Raw genomic sequence first — 12,563 nt, 5'->3', positions numbered from 1 at the left:
AAAGACCTAAATAAACTGGAGCAGTGGGCAGCAAACAACAGAATGATTTTTAACAGGGAAAAATGCAAAGTACTACATCTGGGCAATAAAAATGAAAAAAGCATATACAGAATGGGAGGAATAGAGCTAAGCAACAGTACATGTGAAAAAGACTTAGGTATACTAATAGATCATAGACTGAACATGAGTCAACAGTGTGATGCAGCAGCAAAAAAGGCAAATAAAATTCTGGGATGTATTAACAGAAGCATACAGTCTAGATCACGTGAAGTCATTATCGGTCTTTACTCCTCTTTGGTCAGACCTCATCTGGAATACTGTGTACAGTTTTGGGCACCACATTTTAAAAAAGACATAGACAAACTGGAGCAAGTTCAGAGAAGAGCGACCAGAATGGTGACTGGTCTGCAAACCATGTCCTATGAGGAACGGTTGCAGGATTTGGGAATGTTTAGCTTGCAAAAAAGAAGACTGAGAGGAGACTTAATAGCTGTCTACAAATATGTCAAGGGCTGTCACATTGTAGAAGGATCATCTTTATTCTCATTTGCACAAGGAAAGACTAGAAGCAATGGGATGAAACTAAATGGGAGGAGACACAGATTAGATATTAGAAAAAACTTTTTGACAGTTAGGGTGATTAATGAGTGGAACAGGCTGCCACGAGAGGTGGTGAGTTCTCCTTCAATGGACGCCTTCAAACAGAGGCTGGACAGACATCTGTCTGAGATGATTTAGTGAATCCTGCTTTGAGCAGGGGGTTGGACCAGATGACCCAGGAGGTCCCTTCCAACTCTACCATTCTATGATTCTATGATTCTACCTTCCTCTGGTTGAGATGGAGGCAAGGGTTCCACGGCCTGTACAGAGTTCTGGTTGATGGTGAACAATTTGGCTAGCGTGGCATACCGGGGCAGGTGTACTTCTCTCTCCCCGATATTTATGATGCGGACGGGCACCCTCCCATGGCGTACATCGACCACCCCCCGTGCTGTCAAAATGGTGGGCCTACTGTCTGAGTAGACGGGTTCTACCATTGCTTGGTAGTCTCTACCTCTTAGACCAATAGCTGCCCGGCACCAAATCAACATCTCACTTTTTGGGGGCATGGCAATAGGGAACGGGTCACACATTCTCACGCTACCTATCTCACCACCAGATAGTTCCACTTGTTGCCGCTTCATCAGTGCCCGGATCTCTTTCTGGAGCACACGCTGCTGGCTGGAACTGGCGTTCTTGGCAACCTGTTGCAAAATAAGAATCACCTCTGCAAGGCAGTTTTCAATTACGTTAGTACCTAGGGTGATTTTTGGGTGACTCTCGCGACGGTCAATGTCCACAATGATAAGTCCTTGTGCCGGCAGTTCAACTTTACCGACCTTGATGGTCATTTCCTTAAATCCTATCTGTGGCACGGGCTGACCATTGCTGGCGATAATGTCAGGTCGTCATCTGGGTAGCGGGTTATGTCCGTGTCATTCCAGTACCGCTTGAAGAGCACGTACGGGATGGTGGTGACCTGTGACCCGGTGTCTAGTAGGGCACTCATAGGAATGCCATCCAGTACCACGGGCAAGACCGGACGTCACCCTACGTATTTGTCATGCCAGTTTGATGGGCCTGATGATCTTATGCCTGGGGATTGGCCCTCTACCCCAGGTTGTGCCTGTTTAAATGACAGTACCTTGCCATATGTCCGTGTTGATCGCAGCGGCGGCAGATGGGTCGTCCGTCCTCGTTGTATCTGTCGCTGGGTCTTCCTCTGGCCGGTGGGGTCCTCCTCAGTCGGCGCCACGGGACGTCCTCCGGTCCGGATGCCAGCTGGATCTTTCCTGGAGAAGAGACCTGTAAAGACTGCACAGTTCTGGTTAGCGCGGCAACGCTCTTAGTCAGTTCTTGGACCTGATGGTGCTGGTCTGTTGCCGGGTTATTGTTCAAAGCCTGTGCATCAGCTCCCACAGGCCCTGCAGACAAGGGCGCCGCGTCCTGGTGATAAGTGATAGCAGGGCGCCTGTGGGTCACAGCGCCACCTGGTGCTGGTTCTCGGAGCACCCGGATGGCTCTGTCCTTGAACTGTGCAAAGTCCACGTCAGGGTCCTGTAAAGCCATTGCCCGCAACTGGGTTCGGTGGGCATTGCACAGTAGACCCTCAATAAATTGTTCGGTCAGCAACTTGTCTTCATTTCCCACGCTGTCAGGGTCTGCCTGCTTAATGGCTCTCAGGGCCTCTTGTAGGTTTAGAGCATAGTCTCTTATACTTTCATGTGCCTGTTGTTTGCACCCGTAAAATCTGAGCTTTATTTTGGCTGAGGTGCGGGTATCAAATGTGTCTTTCAGCCGGGCTAGTATCTCTCTGACAGTCCTCTTCTTCCCAGGTGACCAGGACTTTATCTCCCTTTGGGCTGCCCCGATTAACTGGGCCACCAGAATGCTCACTTTTTGCTCTTCTGTGAGGGGGTATACCTGGAAGAGGCTATCAAGTCTTTCCCTTAAGTCACTCAGGGTATGTGACTCCCCTGAGTACTGGGGTAGCCAGGTTGCCCCCGGGATATAAGGCATGGTGAATGGCATGACCGCTGCAGCGGTTGCGCTGGTGGCCGGTGTGGCAGTGGAGCTCCCCTCGGTGTCCGACATCCTCCTTCCCCCCCTAGTGGACCGTGGCCTACCTTGCGATGCTCTTCTTCCGTAGGCCGCGGCTCCGCAATCAATCGTCGGGGTAGAGGACCTGGCGTCGCGCTCCGATGACGTCAGCGTCGCTCTTCCTCCCTTCCAGGACCTTACGTAGCGTCGGAGCGTGGGGCGGAGCTTCGGATCTCACGCGCTTTCGGCGTCCACGCCCCTCTTCTTCCCGCGCGGCGTCCCGAAGATGGCGTCCGAAGGCGGGAAGCAGCTGCGGATGGCGGCAAGAAGGCAGAAGACGGCGGGAAACGGTCCAAGATGGCGTCCGATGGCGGGAAACGACTCCGGACGGCAGGAAACTTCGCCACAGGTAAGTTCAAAAGTCTTTTTCAGGCACGCAGTACCCGGTGGTTGCGGGCACGAAATCCTGCCGACTATGCCAAAGTTGACGCGCCCCCTGGGCCTGTGCTGTGCAGGGGATACCCGGAGCCGGATCGCTGGGGGTTGTAGTCTCAGTGTGGTGGTGACCCGGTCCGTCCCCAGGGCGGTCAAACCAGTGGCAGTCTTAGGTAATAACAAATGTCCGACTACGCCACCCGTGGATTGCGGTCAGTGGGGACCGCCGCTGCGCTGCCGACCGCTGAGGCTGATGTTGTTTGCGCAGCTGAGTATGGGATAACTCCCCACGGGAGAAGTATTGCCTCAGGGCAGCTAGTGTGGATGATGGGAGTGATGGTGTGAGCGTCCCAGTAGTAATGGTGCTGGTGCGGCGATGAAACACAGAGACGTGTGGTGCAGTTCAGGGTCTTTACTGATGGTATAAGGCAGACCCTCCCGGGAGTACTGGTTAGCAGTAGGGGCCTGGTCAGTCTGTGATCAAGCAGGATCTCCCCTGGCCAGGTGGAGTTGTAGGCCTCCCCGACTATTTGCACTCTTTCCTGGCTACCTTGCTCTATGCGGGAAGAAGTAGCCCACGTCCCTGAGTATACCGTGTGGTGCTCACCCGTATGGCCGGTGACTTGGGGCCTTCCGTTAGCCTCCGCTTCACGATGGCGGTGCTGGTCCCTTGCTTGTGACCATGCCTTCGGGTTTCTAAGGCCAGAGGACATGGAATCCCCTGCCGGTTGGATTCTGCTGCTGGACCTGGATGTCCCCACAGCTTCGGACTCCGTGTCCGGGTTAGTGTCTTCAGCCAAGGCGAGCTTTCTAGCTTCCAGCCTCTGGCACTCGCTCCTGCTCCTACAGAGCTCCTGTTGTAACTTTCCCTGTGTCTGCTGTCCTCCAGACCTGGCTGCGTCTCTGTCTGGGACTTCACTCACTAATCCCGCCCCAGACCCAGTTTATAAGGGCAGATTCCTCCCCTCCCAGGTCTGGGTGGGCCGTGTTGCATGCTTAGGGCTCCTGACCAGAGAAACCTCCCACTTGCTCTCAGACATAATATCTCTATTACTGTGGTAACCAGACCCCTGGGGTGCCACATAGACAGATACACGGCAGGTCATATATTCAGTCTCTGTGTCTCCACAGATGGATCCAGGAGGAGAAATCCACCAGAGAGATGTCCCCGTCCTCTGTATTCCCATTACTGTCCAGAGGAGAATCACAACATCCCAGAGGATCATCAGGTAGATGACACTGAAGACCCCACAACATCTGACCATGAAGTGATGGGATTTGAGCTCATCTCACATTGTTCTTTTTTAGGGTGAAGATCTGATTGATATTAAGGTTGAGGTTATACATGGAGCAGAAGAGGCGACCGCAATATGGGCCGATCAGCAGGGTGAGGAGGGAAGACTGTCGTGTCGGTTCTATGGTCATCTACTACTACTTCCATCATTGCATGACACAATCTACAGTGGCATGTAAAAGTTTGGGCACCCCTGGCCAAATTCCTGTTATTGTGACCAGTTAAGCAAGTTGAAGATGAAATGATCTCTAAAAGACCTAAAGTTAAAGATGACACATTTCCTTTGTATTACCCTGGGACATTTGTGTGCTCAGATAACTTTGACCAATGATTCAGATCTTACTTAGCTTGTTAGGGTTATGGCTCGTTCACTATCATCGTTAGGAAAGGCCAGGTGATTCAAATTTCCAGCTTTATAAAAACACAGCTTACTCTAACATTGTGCCAAAATAACCGCAGCCATGGCTTCTTCTAAGCAGCTGTCTAGCTCTCTGAAAATGGTGGAGGCCACAAAGCAGGAGAAGGCTATGAGCAAAGCGCTTTCAAGTTGCCCTTTCCTTGGTTCAAAATGTAATAAAGAAATGGCAGTTAACAGAAACAGTGGAGGTCAAGATAAGGTCTGGAAGACCAAGCAGATTTTCAGTAGGATTGCTAGAGAGGCAAATCAGAACCCCCGCCTGACTGCAAAAGACCTTCAGAAAGATTTATCAGACTCTGGAGTTGTGGAACATTGTTGTACTCTTCAGAGACACCTGCACAAATATGGCCTTCATGGAAGAGTCATCAGAAGAAAACCTCTCCTGCGACCTCACCATAAAATTCAGCGTCAGAAGTATGCAAAAGTACATCTAAGAAGGTCTGATGCATTTTGTACACAAGTCTTGTAGACCGATGAGGTTAAAATAGAGCAATGATCATAGTTGTGTGGAGAAAAAAGGGCACAGAATTTTAGGAAAAGAACATCTCGCCAACCATTAAGCATGGTGGTGGATCAATCATGCTTTGGGGTTGTGTTGCAGCCAATGGCACAGGGAACGGGTAGAGGGAAGAATGGATTCCTTGAAATTTCAGCAAATTCTTGATACAAACATAACAGCATCTGCAAAAAAGCTGAAGGTGACAAGAGGATGGCAAATGATAATGATGCTAAACACACGTCAAAAGGCGAAAGCTGAAGGTTTTACAATGGCCCTCACAGTCCCCTGATCTGAACATCATTGAAAATCTGTGGCTAGACCTCAAAATAGCAGACGATGCAAGACGACCCAAGAATCTCACAGAACTGGAAGAATTCTCCAAAGAAGAATGAATGAAAATCCCTCAAACAAGAATTGGCTACAAAAAGCATTTACAAGCTGTGATACTTTCAAAAGGGGGCGCTACTAGGTACAAACCTTGCCGGGTGCCAAAACTTTTGCATTTTCCCTTATTGAATTTTTTTTAAATGTAAAAGATGAAAATATATATAATTTATTATTCATTGTTTTGCCTAAACTACAAAGGAAATGTCATCTGTAACTTTAGGCCTTTTAGAGATTATTTCATCTTCAACTTAACTGTTCGCAATAACAGTAATTTTGACCATTGGTGCCCAAACTTTTACATATCACTGTACTCTGTCACTGTGTGTTTCCTACAGATGGACTCATGGAAAGAAATCCACCAGAGAGATGTCCCCGTCCTCTGTATCCCCAGGACTGTCCAGAGGAGAATCACAACATCCCGGAGAGTCATCAGGTAGACGGTGCTGAGCCCTGTACCGGATCTGTATATGGGGGGACATTTCTGATCGAGGTCATAGATGTCACAGATTTTGGTGGCTTCTTGTATTGTGCTGATTGTTACATCTGATATATCAGGAGGAAGATCCGACTAAGAATAAAGTGAAGGACGAGACAGAAGAAGAAGCGATGACGAGGAGGGATCAGCCGTGTGTGAGTGACGGGAAGGAGGAGATTCCTGTAGATGTTTCCACAGGTGTGTAATAATGACCGGCGTGTGATGATGATGATGATGATGACTGGCGTATGACGATGATGACTGGCATGTGACTATGATTAGCGGCGTGTGATGATGATTACTGGCGTATGACGATGATGATTGGCATGTGACTATGATTAGTGGTGTGTGATGATGATGACTGGCGTATGACGATGATGATTGGCATGTGACTATGATGACCGGCGTGTGATGATGATGATGATGACTGGCGTATGACGATGATGATTGGCATGTGACTATGATTAGCGGCGTGTGATGATGATGACTGGCGTATGACGATGATGATTGGCATGTGACTATGTTGACCGGCGTGTGATGATGATGACTGGCTTATGACGATGATGATTGGCATGTGACTATGATTAGCGGCGTGTGATGATGATGACTGGCGTGTGACGATGATGATTGGCATGTGACTATGATTAGCGGCTCCTGATGATGATGACTGGCGTATGACGATGATGATTGGCATGTGACTATGATTAGCGGCGTATGACGATGATGATTGGCATGTGACTATGATGACCGGCGTGTGATGATGATGACTGGCGTATGACGATGATGATTGGCATGTGACTATGATTAGCGGCGTGTGATGATGATGACTGGCGTGTGATGATGATGATTGGCATGTGACTATGATTAGTGGCGTGTGATGATGATGACTGGCGTATGATGATGACGATTGGCATGTGACTATGATGACCGGCGTGTGATGATGATGACTGGCGTATGACGATGATGATTGGCATGTGAGTATGATTAGCGGCGCCTGACGATGACCGGTGTGTGATATTGTATGAAGTCTCCGGTGCAGTGAAGCTTTATCCGCCGTCCACATCACAGCAGAAGCGTCCGGTGATGGCGCGGCTGCTCTTGTACAGAGTCCGGTTGCGCACCGATGAATAACTGGGCCGCATTCACACCTCTTCTTAATGATTTAATAATCACATTTTTAATTTTCCTAATTGTGTTTTTTAATATTACTTCCATCTTTTATTTTCATATTATTCTTACACAAGTCTCATGCTGCCATATAAATGACTGAGCTTGCGATTCGGACAGAACCCCGGGGGAAGATTCCGTATAATGAGGCGCTGTGGACGCCGTCTGGCCTATGATCCAGTGATGTCCATCTTTTTCAGCGTGCATAAAAGCGCAGTCGACCAGAGGCTAGACGGAGTCCGGTGTAACTCTGCTGCCTCATTATTCTGAATGGATCCCTCGGGGGTGTCATCTGAATCATGTATTTTGTAGATTTAGATGGAAACCCCGATGTACAGTGGGTGCGGAAAGTATTCTTACTCCTTGAAATTTTTCACTCTTTGTTTCATTGCAGCCATTTTGTAAATTGAAAAAGTTCATTTTTTTCTCATTATAGTACACTCTGCATCCCATCTTGACTGAAAAAAAAACAGAAATGTAGAAATTTTTGTAAATTTATTAAAAAAAAAAGCCTGAAATATCACATGGTCATAATTATTCAGACCCTTTGCTCAGTGTTGAGTAGAAGCACCTTTTGAGCTAGTACAGCCATGAGTCTTCTAGGGAATGATGCAACAAGGTTTTCACCCCTGGATTTGGGGATCCTCTGCCATTCTTCCTTGCAGATCCTCTCCAGTTCCATCAGGTTGGATGGTGAACGTTGGTGGACAGCCATTTTTAGGTTTCTCCAGAGATGCTCAATTGGGTTTAGGTCAGGACTCTGGCTGGGCCAGTCAAGAATGGTCACAGAGTTGTTCTGAAGCCACTCCTTTTGTCATTTTAGCTGTGTGCTTAGGGTCACTGTCTTGTTGGAAGGTGAACCTTGGGCCAAGTCTGAGGTCCAGAGCACTCTGGAAGAGGTTTTCATCCAGGATATCTCTGTACTTGGCTGCATTCATGTTTCCTTCATTTGCAACCAGTCATCCTGTCCGTGCAGCTGAAAAATACCCCCATAGCATGGTGCTGCCACCACCATGTTTCACTGTAGGGATTGTATTGGGCAGGTCATGAGCAGTGCCTGGTTTTCTCCACACATACCGCTTAGAATTATCACCAAAAAGTTCTATCTTCGTCTCATCAGACCAGAGAATCTTATTTCTCATAATCTGTGAGTCCTTCATGTGTTTTTGAGCAAACTCTATGCGGGCTTTCATATGTCTTGCACTGAGTAGATCCTTCCATCTGGCCACTCTGCCATAAAGGCCCGACTGGTGGAGGGCTGCAGTGATCATTGACTTTTGTGAGCTTTCTCCCTTCTCCCTACTACATCGCTGGAGCTCAGCCACAGTGATCTTGGGGTTTTTCTTTACTTCTCCTACCAAGGCTCTTCTCCCACGATTGCTCAGTTTGCTGGACGGCCATGTCTAGGAAGACTTCTGGTGGTCACAAACTTCTTCCATTTAAGGATTATGAAGGCCACTGTGCTCTTAGGAACCTTGAGTAATGCAGAAATTCTTTTGTAACCTTGGCCAGATCTGTGCCTTGCCACAATTCTGTCTCTGAGCTCCTTGGGCTGTTCCTTTGAGCTGATGATTCTCATTTGGTCTGATATGCACTGTGAGCCGTGAGGTCTTATATAGACAGGTGTGTGTCTTTCCAAATCAAGTCCTATAAGTTTAATTAAACACTGCTGGACTCCAATGAAGGAGTAGAACCATCTCAAGGAGGATCACAAGGAAATGGACAGCATGTGACTTAAATATGAGTGTCTGAGCAAAGGCTCTGAATACTTATGACCATGTGATATTTCAGTTTTTCTTTTTTAATAAATCTGCAAAATTGTCTGCATTTATGCTTTTTTTCAGTCAAGATGGGGTGCAGAGTGTACTTTAGTGAGAAAAATAAATGATCTTTTTCGAATTTACCAAATGGCTGCAATGAAACAAAGAGTGAAAAATGTAAAGGGGTCTGAATACTTTCTGTACCCACTGTAAGTGTTCAGCGTACAGCACAGGATAAATATGCTCCAAAATGTTCTGTACCCCAAAATGCCACCAAGAGCTTCTACTCAACCCACAAAAAACAAGTCCCCACTCAGGTTCATCATCTGTAAACAGTAATATAGGGGGTGTCCATATTACTGGAAGCACAAAGGCTCTGGAAAAGTGACTTGGCTCCCACTTAAAGAAATCCAGTGACATCTGCGCTCCCAAATCCAAATGCCGCCTCCTCCTGGGCCCCACAGTGTGCAGTTACCATCCACATGTTTGGCATTACTGTAGCGAGGAGAGCCAATTTATTTCTCCAGAAAGCACTAGCTGGGAATCATGTACTGGGCGCTACAACGTAAGGGCACTACAATGTACTGGCCACTATAAGGGAATATTTGCATTTTCACTTCACAACATCCATTACTGCTCGTTTCTGTGAAGCACCCATGGAGTCAAATTCATCACTACACCTGTAGATACATTTCCATAGGGGTGTAATTTCCAAACTGGTGTCACTTGAGGGGGGATTCTGCTCTTCTGCCACTTAGGGGCTCTGTATATGGAGTCTGCAAACTGTTCTACTAAAGTTTGTTCTCCAAGAGTCAAATAGCGCTCCGTCCCTCCCGAGTCTCGCCATGTGGCTAAGCAGTACAGTACAGCCACATATGGGGTATTGCCCCGTTCAGCAGAAATTGTATAACAAATTATGTGGTCATTTTTACCCATTTTCCCTTGTGAAAATGTAAAATCTGGGGCTAAAATAACATTATAGTGGTAAAAATGTAATTTTTTTTTCTTCACCGTTCAATTGTATAACATTTTGTGAATCACAATTACCTTGTATTCATTGGGAAAGTGCGCGGTGGATGCTGGATGTGACGCGCGGGGAAACCCCACCCACAGCCCGGCATCCACCGCGGAGATCGCATCACCGAGTCACGCCTCACTTGACGTGACATCAGGGGAAGCAAGAGCCGGCTGCAGCCGGGGGTCGCGTGATGCCGGTGAGTGGCCAGCGATAGCGCCGCTCACAGCCAATAAAGACAAAGCTAGGTAATTAGAAAAAACCTTCTCTCAACGGGTTAATTACATTGGCGGCATTTTTAATAGTAGTGGACAACTTCTTTAATTACGTGGACACTTTTCTATACTAAGGGCAAGATACGAAGCTTGAGAGAGTGAAATGGCACTGGAGGTACATTAAGTGAACCTGTCATCAGTAATTACCACTTAAAGAACTATTTGCTGTCTAATCTCTGGCACCCCTGACTTGTGCCAATGTCACCAGTTTATAAGTGTCATTCACTTTACCCGTCATTGTGTTAATGTTATGGCATGTAGTTGTCCTCCTTATTACCGGTACTTTCACTGACGAGGGTCTTCATTGTGAGATCCATAAAAAACATTTAAAAATCCTTTTTGTGTTGTTGAAAAAATCACATGTAATCTATCTTTCCTCCTTACAGGAAATCCTTGTGAGAATAACGGTTTATCACTAAATTGTAAAAGAAAAGATATCAGGAAGCACTCTAATGGAGGAAACCTCATCACCCTTCCTGCACCTCCTGGACTTCACAGCACTTCACTTTCTTATAATCCTCCTAATCATGTGGAATCATCTCCTGAGCAATCTCACATTATTACCAAAAGTCCAGGGGGCAAAGTGGATTCAAGATTTCAGTGTGACAAGCAATTTACAAAAAGCTCAGATTTTTTCACTCGCAGAAAACACAAAGGTAAAAAGCCATACTCCTGTTCAGAATGTGGGAAATTCTTTACTTATAAATCACAATTTATTATACATGAGAGAATTCACACAGGAGAGAAGCCATTTTCATGTTCGGAATGTGGGAAATGTTTTGGAAGTAAATCAGACCTTGTTAAACATCAAAGAATTCACACCGGGGAAAAACCTTTTTCATGTTTACAATGTAGAAGATGCTTTCCAGAAAAATCACAGCTTGTTATACATCAGAGAATTCACACAGGAGAAAAGCCGTATTCATGTTCAAAATGTGGAAAGTCCTTCACAGGTAAAGGAAGTCTTATTAGACATGAGAGAATTCACACAGGAGAGAAGCCATATTCATGTTCAGAATGTGGGAAATGCTTTACAGATAAAAGGACTCTTATTACACATCAGAAAATTCACACAGGAGAGAAGCCATATTCATGTTCAGAATGTGGGAAATCTTTTATGCGTAAATCAAATCTTTCTGCTCATAAGAGAATTCATACAGGAGAAAAGCCGTATTCATGTCCAGAATGTGGTAAATGCTTTACAGAGAAATCAAAACTTGTGAGACACGAGAAAATTCACACAGGAGAGCAGCCGTATTCATGTTCAGAATGTGGGAAATCTTTTATGCTTAAATCAAATCTTTCTGCTCATAAGAGAATTCATACAGGAGGAAAGCCATTTTCTTGTTCAGAATGTGCGAAATGTTTTAAAAGTAAATCACACCTTGTTATACATCAAAGAATTCACACCGGGGAGAAGCCGTATTCATGTTCAGAATGTGGAAAGTCGTTCACGAATAAATGGAGTCTTATTAAACATCAGAGAATTCACACAGGAGAGAAGCCATATTCATGTTCAGAATGTGGGAAGTCCTTTACAGATAAAAGGAGTCTTATTCCACATCAGCGAATTCACACAGGAGAGAAGCCATATTCGTGTTCAGAATGTGGGAAATGCTTTAGAAATAAAGGGAATCTTATTAGACATCAGAGAAATCACAGGAGAAAAAACATTTTCATGTTCACTATGTGAGAAGTCCTTCACAAATAAAGGGCATCTTAGTAGACATCAGAGCATTCATACTGGAAAGTCACCATATTCATGCTCAGAATGTGGGAAGTGTTTTAGTTATAAATCAGATCTTGTTAAACATCACAGAATTCACACAGGAGAGAAGCCGTATTCATGTTCAGAATGCGGGAAATCTTTTATGCGTAAATCAATTCTTGCTGCACATAACAGAATTCATACAGGAGAAAAACCATTTTCTTGTTCAGAATGTGGGAAATGTTTTATATATAAATTGGATCTTGTTAAACATCACAGAATTCACACAGGAGAAAAGCCGTATTCATGTTCATTCTGTGAGAAATGCTTTCCAAAAAAATGTATCTTGTGCAGCATGAGAGAACTCACACAGGAGAGAAGCCGTATTCATTTTCGGAATGTGGGAAATCTTTTATACATAAATCACACCTTGTAAAACATGAGAGAAGTCATACGGGAAAGAAAGTGTAATTATGTTCACTGTGTTTTATAAAGTTTAATAAACATTGTTCAGCATAAATGAGTACACCCCCTTTGATGAGTAAGATTT

The 12,563-nt window shown here is 45.7% G+C and overlaps 1 pseudogene; it reads left to right on the top strand.

The window, feature by feature from the left end:
* LOC141212356 (uncharacterized) overlaps positions 1 to 12,563 on the top strand; it is a 186,917-nt pseudogene that overhangs the window by 6,187 nt on the left and 168,167 nt on the right.

The sequence above is a fragment of the Phyllobates terribilis genome, unplaced genomic scaffold, assembly GCF_046119375.1.
Source record: "Phyllobates terribilis strain yellow unplaced genomic scaffold, ASM4611937v1 Scaffold_171__1_contigs__length_4068163, whole genome shotgun sequence".
Classification (NCBI taxonomy): domain Eukaryota; kingdom Metazoa; phylum Chordata; class Amphibia; order Anura; family Dendrobatidae; genus Phyllobates; species Phyllobates terribilis.
The sequence above is the reverse complement of the archived record's forward strand: the minus strand, read 5'-3'. Positions and strand labels throughout refer to the sequence as shown.